This window comes from Octopus sinensis, linkage group LG19 (genome assembly GCF_006345805.1).
Source record: "Octopus sinensis linkage group LG19, ASM634580v1, whole genome shotgun sequence".
In the NCBI taxonomy this organism is placed as follows: domain Eukaryota; kingdom Metazoa; phylum Mollusca; class Cephalopoda; order Octopoda; family Octopodidae; genus Octopus; species Octopus sinensis.
Genome location: NC_043015.1, coordinates 47,437,923 through 47,450,422, shown reverse-complemented (window position 1 = coordinate 47,450,422; position 12,500 = coordinate 47,437,923). Strand labels below are relative to the sequence as shown.

Below are 12,500 nucleotides of genomic sequence, written 5' to 3'. Positions count from 1 at the left end.
ATAATTATTGAGCTATTTTGTTACGTAAATAAATACTTAAGTAACAATTCGGAAAATTGGGATTTAAGCAAAGAAAAGAAAGTGAAAAGCTGACACACTTTACAAGTATAATGTGTAAGCGGAATAGCACAAATATGCAAGACTTTCTAAAGTTTAGCATGTCATACTCATCATCGATCGTCGTTATTTAAGTATCAATGCATCTATCTATCTATCTATCTATCTATCTATCTATATACAGATAGATAGATATAGATAGACAATTATAGATATACATACATACATACATACATACATATGTGTATTAATATCAATATATATATTATTGTGTGAGTGTATTATATATATGTATGTACGTACGTACGTATGTATGTATGTATGTATGTATGTATGTATGTATGTATGTATGTATGTATGTATGTATGTATGTATGTATGTATGTATGTATGTATGTATGTATGTATGTGTATACATACGTATGTATGTATATATATATATGTATATATATGTATATATATATATACATACATACATATATATTTATATGTGTACACACTCACGCACACACATGTATATGAATACATACATATACATTCATACACACACACACAAACACATTCATATTTACTATGTATATGTATACATGCACATAAATATATTCGACAGTTAACTTACCTTACTAAAAAAAAAGGGGACTTTATAATTGCATTGCCAAGCTGTAAAAAGGTAATTCTAGATGAAGAGATCGTAAATGTTTGACTAGAATATCACGTGGTCATTTCTCTTTGCACTCAGCCAGTTTGAACAATTGTATCCCTTAACAACCCCAAAAGCAAGTTTAGGAAAGAATCTATTTAGGTGAGTGTATATATAAGCTTTACACATTTTCAGTGGTTGTGTTTCATGAGAATCACAAACACACGTTACAGAAAACACACCGCTTAAATATATTGGCTAAATAAACTTACTTTCCTGAGGACATAATAATAATAATAATAATAATAATAATAATAAACATTTAGAAATTTCTTAGCAATTTAGGTCAACGTATTCTTTATTTTTTTATACAAACAATTAAATACGGGAATACAAAAGAAATATTTATGTTGTTCGATGAAAAATATCAATAGGTACAATTAATCCTTTTTGCCAGAAGCTTTTCCAGTAGGATTATAGGGAAACAGGTAAATTATTGTCGTTCTCATTAGGTTTTTATCGTCCATTATTTAAATCTAATTGCAATTTGATAGTAATTTCATGACATTCGGTGCAAATCGCTTTGTTTCCCAATCTTAGGGATGGTTAAATGGAAGACCATCGCGGTACAGATAGGCTTAATACATTTTTAAGTGAATTATCTAACAATTTCTAAATTGCGTGTTTCGTGTGTGTGTGTGTGTGTGTAAGTGTGCGTGCGCAATTGAGCATATGTATTTGTGTGCGTGCATGTGTCTACATGCGTGTGTACATGTGTGTGTGCGTTTGTGTGTCTACATATGTGTGTGCATGCGAGTGTGTATATGTGTGCGAGTGAGCATGTGTGTGTATGTGCACGAGTGAGCATGTGAGAGCGCGCGCGCGTGTATGTGCGTGTGCGCAATTGGACATGTGTGTGTGTGCATGTGTCTACATGTGTGTGTGTGCGCGTGTGTGTGTGCATGCAAGTGTATATGTGCGTGCGAGTGAGCATGTGTGTGTATGTGCGTGAGTGAGCATGTGTGTGTATGTGCGCGAATGAGCATGTGAGCGCGCGCGTGTGTGTGTGTGTGGGTGTTTTGTGGATTTTCCTGTTGTGGTCGACGGATAAGGGTCCTGCAATTTCTTGATGAATAACCTGCGTCAATGGCATGTTTATAGTGATCAAATGTTTGCGCTGTTCACTAGCTCACCCCTTCCATCATATCAACATTGCCTGTACAGGGACACAAGTGTGCCACTCGTCAGATGTCAAAGTAATCGCTGACGAAGAGTTTTACTCAAGAGCATAAAGCACTGATAGGTCCGGAATTGAAACCGTGATCTCACAAACCACTGGTCCGCGTACCCTCATATGTATGTATGTATGTATGTATGTATGTATGTATGTATGTATGTATGTATGTATGTGTATGTATGTATGTGTGTGTGTGTGTGTATGTGTGTATGTATGTATGTATGTATGTACGTACGTACGTAAGTATGTATGTATGTATGTATGTATGTATGTATGTATGTATGTATGTATCTTCTATTTTTATTACAAATCTTCTACTGAAGAGGGAGCCGGTTTCCAACAAAGATACAAGGCTCCATCTTTGGGATGTAGTTATCACAGACAAAGTCACATCTGGAACTGGAGAAAAGTCTTGCATGTTTTTACTGTTCCACTCACAGATTGCAAGTATTAGTGGTCGATCCTATGAAGAGCTTTTGATTGATCCAAATTGACATGGGCCCCATCCATGCCAAGTTCCTTACCTACCATCACTACGATGTAGCGCGTGAGGTGGAGGTTGTCGGAAATTGATCCATTTGGGATAGTGCATATCTGAGCGTCACCGACTAGTTTATCAACGAAAAGCTCCAACCTCTTAGCTAACACTTTGGCCAAAACCAACCAATCTGCGTTCAATAGAGATACGGTCCTAAATTATCTGTTGGTCCCACTTGTTCGGGTTCTTTTTCAGCAGCACCATCACGCTACAGCTCACAACACAGGGAATTCTCACGTTTTGATGCCAGTTGTGATAGACATTCGCAAATCTGGCATATGAAGATAAAGCTCAATGGGTAAACCATCCAAGGGGTTCTACTAAAAGGATAGGTTCTACCAATTATAGATTTGATAGGGTTGCCTGGCTTTTCAACAACCTTAATTCTTAGCTTAAGTTTGTCTAGGGTCCTTCTAAAGCGGTACGCCAGTTCACCTCCAGGGGTGGTGTCAACGAACATGACACTCTGGTATTTATGGCTATCATACCAAGAGTTGGCCTTCCCTATTTTCTTTTTTGTCCTTTCTATAGTGTTCCATGACTTGTTCCTATAGAGTGGGCAAATCCCATTCCTATCATTACATAATATATTATCAAATTTCATCATGGCTCCTTTGTATACAAAACCCTATCAAATCTATAATTGGTAGAACCTATCCTTTTAGTAGAACCCCCTGTACAGATAAGTACTGTACTGTATGTAGATTTAGCCCACAAACAAACTGTAAAGCCAGAAATGTAGTCTATAGTATAAGATGTATAGAGGGACGATGCAGTAACAAGACAACGACATACGTAGGGGAAACGGCAAGAAGCATAGGAGAGCGGGTAAATGAGCATTGGAGACAACTCAAGGAAGGTAAAAGCTCATCGATTCGGTACCAACACGTCGAACAGGAACACAGGCGATCAATCAATAACATAGAAATTAAAATATTATCCACACATAGATCAGATGCAACAATTAGACAAATTACAGAAGCTACACACATAATAGAAAATAAACCTAGCCTGAATAGAAAACTAGAATGGAGCACTAACACACACCACAACATATGACGATAGAGGATCCTGAAAACATAATAAATATACAGATAAATAAACTAATAGAAATAAATAACTATATATATATATATATATATATATATATATATATTTTTCGATTCGATTTATTATTATTATTACTAGTATTGTTGTTATACATACATACATACATACATACATACATACATACATACATACATACATACATACATACATACAAGCATATGTAATGATAATAATAAGTGGATGTAAACACATGAACAAAATAAGAATAAACAAAAATAACAAAAACAAAATACAAAATACAAATTACATGAACATATATAAACAGAAGATACAAATATTACAGGCATGCCCCCACATACACACACTAAATAAACATAGACGCACATAGAGATATAAGCATGCGCAAATGAAGACATACAATAGAAATACAAAATGGCTGACGGTTAGTAAGGAGAGACACAAATAAGAAAGAAGAAAACAAAGGACCACTGATGCGGTCACAGGAGTGTGACGAAAGAACTCTGGCCGAAATAAGATTAAGATTAATGTAAAAAATAAATAACACTGAAGCAAAATAACACCAAATATATAGTGCGTGTGTTTTTATTGGCTAAACTGGCAATATGACCATTCCGAATATAACAATATCTGTTTCAACACACGACTTCACATAAAAAATCTTGCACAACAAATATTTAAACGTATATATATATATATAATATATATATATATATATATATATATATATATATATATATATATATATGCTTGTGTGCGTGTGTACCATTCACCCACTGCCGTGGGTGGAATATATTCTTAACGCCAACTTTTATTTACACGCGTGCAGTTCTAGGTGTAATCACTAATTCAGTTTTCAACCAAATTAAATGCGCTTTTTTTTCTCTCAGCAATGATGCTGCACCTCAAAGCAACATTTTGAAATAAAATAATTGGAATTTGGTTCATTAAAAATAAGTCATATCAAAATATATGAGGTGAAAATGAGAGGGTAAGGCGAAAAATTGACTTTCAATCAAAATATCTTTAAAAGAAAAAGTATAGATTAATTAGATTTTTTAAAAATGTGTTCATTGAGAAGAATCTCTTGATGAAAACCTCATTAAAAAATATTAGTTACAAAACAAGCCGCGTAGCTTTAAGTGACGAAAAAATTTCTGAGTCAGCAATATTGGTTTCGATTTTTTGTTTTAAATTTTGGCACAAGGCCAGCAAGTGCAAGAGAGGTGGTAAGTCAATTACATCGACCCTAGTACTCAACTGGTATTTATTTTTATCAACCCCGAAAACACGAAAGGCAAAGTTGACCCCAGCAGAATTTGAACTCAGAACGTAAAGACGGACGAAATGCTACTAAGCATTCTGTACGGCATGCTAACGATTCTACCAGCTCGCCGTCTTAGTAACCCCAAATATTGACTTTGAATCAAAATAGCTCAGCTATTGTAAAAGAAAACTATACAGTAGTTGTGTTCAAATGAAAGAGCTCTATGAGATGAATCTTATGGTGAAAACCTCACCAAAAAATATTTGTTACAAAAAATGAAATGGTGTGGATTTAAGTGTCGAAAATGATGATCATTTTAAATCAAAATATTTTTGTCCTTTTAAGCTTTTTAGCCTCACAAAAGACAGCATATGATGTCTTGGGTTGCTTAGCTTAATATCAAAGAGCACTTAACTTGGAGTTCAAGAAGTATGGGCCTCGTTTTCTAAGGGTATTTAACCAATTTTCTAAGCTGTTTTCACAGCTATTCTGCGCTCTAGTTTACTTCAGATGGGAGAGCTCTATGAAAAGAATCTTATGGTGAAAACCTTTTCAAAAAAATATTGGCGGCAAAGAGAGTTTGGTGACGAAGAAAAAAATGGTGGTAATTTTTAAGAATCAAAACATTTTCGACTTTTTGAGATAAAACTAATATTACTTGAACTCAAATGAAAGAGTGTATCGAGACGAATATTTTGGGAGAAAACCTAGTCCAAAAATATTAAACATAAAAAATGCTTTTTTTTTTGTTTTGAGATTTCATATTAATTTTTATTATTCTGGAGATGTACTTGCATAGCAAGTGACCTGATCTGAGATCGTGTGCTGGAACGAAAACAAATTTCAGCGTGGAAGCTGTTTATAAGCCATTTAAGAAACACACAAAATCCGTTCGATTCACTTCAACATTTAAATTTAATTTGTCAAAATAGTTTCGTCGCTTTGAAACCACGACCTGTTCTCTGACAAAATTATGCAGCACGGAATTTTGTCAGTGAACAGGTCGTGGTCTCAAAGCGACGAAAATATTTTGTCGAATTAAATTTAAATGCTGAAGTGAATCTAACGGATTTTGTGTGTTTCTTAAATGGCTTATAAACACCTTCCACGCAGCAATTGTTTTATTATTCTGTTTATGTATTAAAATATGTACACATTAAAAACAAGTTATCTCTAAACAGCACAGCTCCCATGACTTCAGGAAACATTTTTTCACGCTGAGAGTTGCTGAAGCATGGAACAAACTGCCAGCATCAGTTGTTAGTTGTCGGAGATTCGCCAACACTACACTTGATTTTCTCCCCTTCATACACACACAAGCATGTATCTGACTCATACATTGTTCGCTTTCCAGACATTTCTACATTATTGCATGTACTTTATATGCACTTTCTGACAAGTTGTGGTGCACCTGAGCACTGTATACAATAATTTCATTATTATAAGTCAAAATATAAAATTTCACTCGTTAAAAAAGATTATTATTAATTATCTAAGTAGAATATAATATTATGTTTATAATAAAAATTGCTTAAAAATATATTTATTCAAAGTTAATATTTGGGGTTACTTTCCAAATTTTACATCACTTAAAGCCACGGAAATAAAAGCTGCTTTTAATTCATATGTAGGTATGCAATTTCCTGGCATACCAGCTCATGATTTTACAAGCCATGAGCATATAAGTCGTGGACTGGCTAGGTGATTCAGCGAGATGCTGACAAGCCACAAAAATGGCGAAATATCGATGTCCGTCACACCCAAATGGGATTCAGGGTGAGTTATCTCGCCTGTCCATGACTCGGGTGTTTTGACACCGACGACATGAGAGCTTATATACTCCGCTACGCTATTGCAGCCATAAGAAAACACACAAAGCATATGCATTTGTATACGTATTGGCGATCCTTCGGTATAGGTACCGTAAGTACCCGAAGTGGCTTCTTTTTACATTTCTGAAGATAACAGAAACCCTTTTCTTCCACCCCTAACCCTAACACAAACCTTAACCCTAACCCTCCCACCAGATATAAAAAAAAACAAAATATTTTCCTGAAATGTATCCGGTACTTCCGGTACCTATACCGAAGTTACGCCTATATATATCACCGTGATCACCGTGACCGACCAGGCTATCAGATGTTGATACACATCGCTGGTCACAATGCGCTTCGCATTGTTTTAGCCTTCAAATGACGCCAACCCGCTGGCTAAGCGCACAGGCCAACAGAAGAAAGAGTGAGAGAAAATTGTGGCGAAAGAGTACAGCAGAGGTCGCCACCACCCCCTGTGGGAGCCTCGTGGAGCTTTAGGTGTTTTTGCTCAATAAACACTCACAACGCCCGGTCTAGAAATCGAAACCGTGATCCTACAACCGCGAGTCCGCTAATCACTGGGCCATTGCACCTACACACACACACACATATATATATATATACACACACACACACGATGGGCTTCTTTCAGTTTCCATCTACCAAATTCACTCACATGGCTTTGTTTGGCCCCGAGACTATAGTAGAAGACAGTTGCCCAAGGTGTCACGCAGTGGGACTGATTCCAGAACCATGTGGTTGAGAAGCAAATCTCTTACCACACAGTCACGCCTTTCAATAATTTTGGGTTTTTTCCCGTTTATTTTATCGGATTCTTTAAGTTATGAAGATGAAATTGGGGGGAAAACCGTTCATAATAAAAACAAAGTTCCGAACTGTTTTACTTGTTTTGCTTTGTCGACTTACGGGAAGTCAGGAGTAAAATAAATGTGAGATGAATGTTAAAACGAGTCGGGCTTGAATTTCTGAGGCTTTCTCTTCCATTTACAAAGCCGGATGTTTCATAAATCAACCTATAAGCGATTTTACTAATGTTTTTGAAAGAAAAAACAACAACAACAACGAAAGAAAAATAACAAACAAACAGGTTTCTGAAAACTAAGCTGTAGACAATAGAAATGGGTTTGGAAGGTACATCACTTTTTCATACAACTTCCGGAATCTAAGTATTACAAACCATATGTATCACCTTTTGTGTTCTAACTCTACGAAGCTATTTCCCATTTCCCTTTCTTTTCATATAATAATGATTTCTAAAGTAATAGCAAAACCACAATTTTGAGGAAGGGCTAGAGAAGTTTAAATCTACGTGCATATTTTCATTGGTATTATAGTTCATCGACCCCATACGGCGGCGAGCTGGCAGAAACGTTAGCACGCCGGGCGAAATGCTTAGCGGTATTTCGTCTGCCGTTACGCTCTGAGTTCAAATTCCGCCGAGGTCGACTTGACCTTTCATCCTGTCGGGGTCGATAAATTAAGTACCATTTACGGATTGGGGTCGATATAATCGAGGTCGACTTTGCCTTTCATCCTTTCGGGGTCGATAAATTAAGTACCAGTTACGCACTGGGGTCGATGTAATCGACTAAATCCCTATGTCTGTCCTTGTTTTTTCCTCTATGTTTAGCCCCCTGTGGGTAATAAATAAATAAGAAACGTTAGCGAGTTAGTGACATTTCCTGGGTTCAAATTCTGCGAAGGTAGACTTTGCTTCCATCCTCTCGTTTGAATGAGTACCAGTAGAACAGTGGGGTCGATGTAATCTCCTTTAAAGTTCCCGGTTCTGTGACAATATTTGAAACCATTGTATTTTATTGACTCTTAAAAAGGGGAAAGCAATAACTCATTAGGTAAAGAAACGTAACTGAATGTCTCAAGGTATTTTGTCCAACACTCCACTGATTTTGATAATAATAATAATAAAGGTTCGAAATTTTAGCATAAGGCTAGCGATTTTGAGGCAGAAGGAGGTTAGTCGATTACATTGACCCTGTACTTGACTGATACTTTCTTTTATCGGAAAGGATAAAAAGCGAAGTCGACTTCGGTGCGATTTGAACACAGACCATAAACAGCTGGCAGAAATATCGCAAAACATTTTTCCAACGTCTGTAACAATTCTGCCAGCTTGGCGCTTGGGTTATGTTTGTTTTTGTTCATCATAGTTTTGAGGGTAGGGGCTTAGTCGATGCCATCAACCTTAGAAATTATCTCACCAACCCCGGAAGGATGAAATATAGAAATATAAAGTTGATTTCGGTGTGATTCGAACTCTTAGCGTAAAGAGGTGGAAGAAATACCACTAGGCATTTTCTCTGTTGTTCTTGCAATTCTGGCAGTCAAAAGACACATTCGTACAAAATGTTCGAGGTTCACAAATATGTTTGACGTAAACAAACAAGCCATATTAGGATCTTTTCGGTTTGAACGGCAGTTTTTAACATAATTTCTACGTAACTAAAGAATCTTAAACTTCGTATACTGGTAGAACGTGTTTATAAAACATATTTTTCTCTGAAAGATACATGTAGAAAATTTCATTCAGAAATATTCATTTAAAAAAAAAAGTTATCAGGAAACGAAACCGATTCATGTGAATTTTCCGAAACTCCTCTCTTTGCGCACGGAATTTTTCTTTTTCACAACGAATTCCAATATAGGATCTTTTCGGTTTGACCGGCAGGTTTTTAAAATAATTTCCACGTGACTAAACACGTTTAAACTTCGTATACTGGTAGAATGTGTTTATAAAACATCTTTTTCTCTCGGCTTTACTGAGAAAATTCTATAGTTTGTAAGATATTTGTTGTTTTTTTTCTTCAATTTCTGCAATTTCAACCAATCAGTGACGTCTATTGAGGTAAACAACATTCTGTGCCGTATGAATATGTCCCTCGTTTAAGAAACAGATTGGGTTTATTTACATTTGTGAATAAAAAAAAGATACCATTCCCCCACCCCTAACCCTAACCCTAACTAACCCTAACCCTAAAAGAGATTGAAATGCAATAGATCGATTCTAGGGTCATAATTATGGGTGACAATTTCATATGACACCGCTAGAAAAAAACTGCCGTTCAAACCGAAAAGATCCCCATATTTATAACAAGGGGAGGGGCAATAACATTGTACGATATATGGAAGATAAGTTAGAAATTTGTTAAAAAAAACAATAATTACAGATAATAGATAAAGAAATCTGATAGAAAATGTCTTCTCAGCTTTGATTTTTATTTCCTTCCAATTTTTGCCAACTCACTTCCGTTAGCCTCTAGCTGGTTCTCGTCTTCGCAGTTACATGAGGTCGTACTTTTGGAGAGGACTTCAGTATCGACCGCTTCCGCTGGATCTCAGTTGTCATTGCTGCTGTCAGCCACTCACTCGTTCTATCTCCTCCTCGCCATCAATGATGGTTTTCGCCGGGGAAAGAGACAACTTCGTGTTCCTCGTCAGTTTCTGGAGATAAAGACGAGGTAATCTTTTCTAGCATCTCCGGAATTGTGTCTGATGTTACCTTAAGAACAATACGCATGGTGATTTGCCGTTTCTTTCTTTGTTTTCCCTTTTCTATTCTTCTGAGAATAAGGTCTTTACAAGACGTTTAATCATTCATCCACAGCAATGGGTGAATATATTCTCAACGACAACTTTTTGATTACACGCGTGCAATTCTAGGCTTAATCACTAGTTTAGTCTCAACTAAATTAAATGCGCTTTTTTGTTAGCAATGATGGTCCACCTCTAAGCAACATTTTGAGATAAAATAACTGAGATTTAGTTAGTTTTATTATTGCTTAACTGAGATTTAGTTCAGTGTAAAAAAAAGTTTGGTCAAAAGTATGTTAGGACAAAAATGGGAGGGTAAAGCGAAAAAATTACTTTGAATCGAAATATCTGTTATTTTAAAATACAAGTATAGAGTTTAAATTGGATTTAAAAGAATGTGCTCATTGAGAAGAATCTTTTGAAGAAACCTCGTTAAAAAATATTAGCTACGAAAAAAGAAGTGCGGCTTTAAGTGATGTAAAAATTGGTAAGTAACCCCAAATATTGAATTTGAATCAAAATATCTTAGCTATTGTAAAAGAAAACTACACAATAGTTGCGTTCAAATGAGAGAGCTCTATGAGATGAATCTTATGGTGAAACCCTCGTCGAAAAATATTGGATACAAAGAAGGGGTTGTGACTTTAAATGTCGAAAAAAGGTGATCATTTTAACAGATCAAAATATTTTTGTCGTTTTAAGATATTTAGCGTTATAAAAGAGAGTCTTTGCTGTTAAGTGTCGCTCTGCAGAGGCTTGCTAACCCTTTTTTTGTTCCGTTTTCTAAGGGTATTTAGTCAATCTTCTAAGCTATTTTCACAGCTATTCTGCGTTCGAGTTTATTTCAGATGGAAGGGCGCTATGAGGAGTATCTTGTGGTGAAAAACCTTTTCAAACAATATTAGCTACAAAGAAAGTTGTGTGACGAAGAAAAACCGGTGAAAAATTTTAGAAATCAAAACACTTTCGTCTTTTTGAGAGAAAAATGTTATTGCTTGAACCCAAAGGAAAGAGTTTATCGAGACAAATATTTTGGGAGAAAACGTCGTCTAAAAATATTAAGCTTAAATAAAGTTATGATGTTTTGAGATTTCACATTAATTTTTATTATTCTGTTTATGTATTAAAATGCATATATATTAAAAATTTACTATAATAAAAAAATTCACTCATTAAAAAAACTAATTATTAATTATGTAATTAGAATATAACATTATTTTAAAATAAAAATTGTTAAGTATATATTTATGTAACATATATGCTGCTATAAATTCTTTGTTATTTTTAGGTGCAAACAGAATTTTTAAGTTTGAGCAAAATCTTTATTTAATACAATAGCATGTATTTTTTCTATTATAAAGCTAAATTATAATAATAGAAGCATCGTTTGGGAAAAAAAGTGAACTAGAGCGAAAAACCCGGACGCAGAATCCAAGAATTTTTTAAATAATGAACCTGGAAAAGAACAGAACAAGCAATGACTGAATGAATAGCGAATATTATGTACTGAAATTGAAAAAGTACAGAATAAGATGAGAAAGACCTTAGGCTTTTCACTAAATTGAAAAATTGAATTTTGTATTTTAATTTAAACTTTTATGTAAAAATGAAAAAAAAAGATAAAAAGGCATTTATTACTATTTTATTTTTTTAAATGCTAACTCCAGCAGCAATATTTTAAGATTTTTTTCTGTATATGTTGGGAGAATGATAAGAAAGGGTTAAAATGCGCAATAGTTTATATATATATATAAACTGTTAACAGGAATTGACAATTTTCTGCTTTAGAGTGTCTACAACGTCTGCAGTGGGGTCTGTTTGTCCAAGGGTGGATTTGTTAGTTGAATGAGATCTCATTACAGCATTAACTAATTGAAGAGATGGTCTTCTTCTGTAAAGAAGTGTATTTTGTCTCCATCACACACACACATACACACACACACATTTAAATAAAACAGGTTTTATTTCTTAACAAAAGAGAAATATTACACACATACACTCATTCACACACCACACGTGCACACATGTATGTATGTATGTATGTATGTATGTATATATATAAATGTATATACACACGTATATATGCACAAACACACGCACATGCACACACACAGACACGCATATAAGTTGTATGTATGAAATTGAAGATACAAAATTCTGTTTTCATTTAATAAATGCTTTCATATAATCAAGTTTCAAGTAAATAAGTCAAATCAATAATATCGTATGTTTTTACAAAGTGGGTTTTAGACAAGAAGAAAACCGCATGTTATTAAAAAGTCATCATATAAAATAATTCTACTGAATAAA

At 34.8% G+C, this 12,500-nt stretch overlaps 1 protein-coding gene across 2 annotated transcripts in view; it reads right to left on the bottom strand.

Annotated features, from left to right (window-relative positions):
- LOC115222074 overlaps positions 1 to 941 on the bottom strand; it is a 27,824-nt gene extending 26,883 nt beyond the window's left edge. The window contains exon 1 of one of the 2 annotated variants that reach the window (XM_029792174.2): positions 676 to 941. The gene's annotated coding sequence lies outside the window, so the exon portion shown is untranslated. The remainder of the gene's footprint in view (positions 1 to 675) is intronic. The other variant, XM_036511253.1, reaches the window with a different exon arrangement.
- Positions 942 to 12,500: the final 11,559 nt, after the last annotated feature.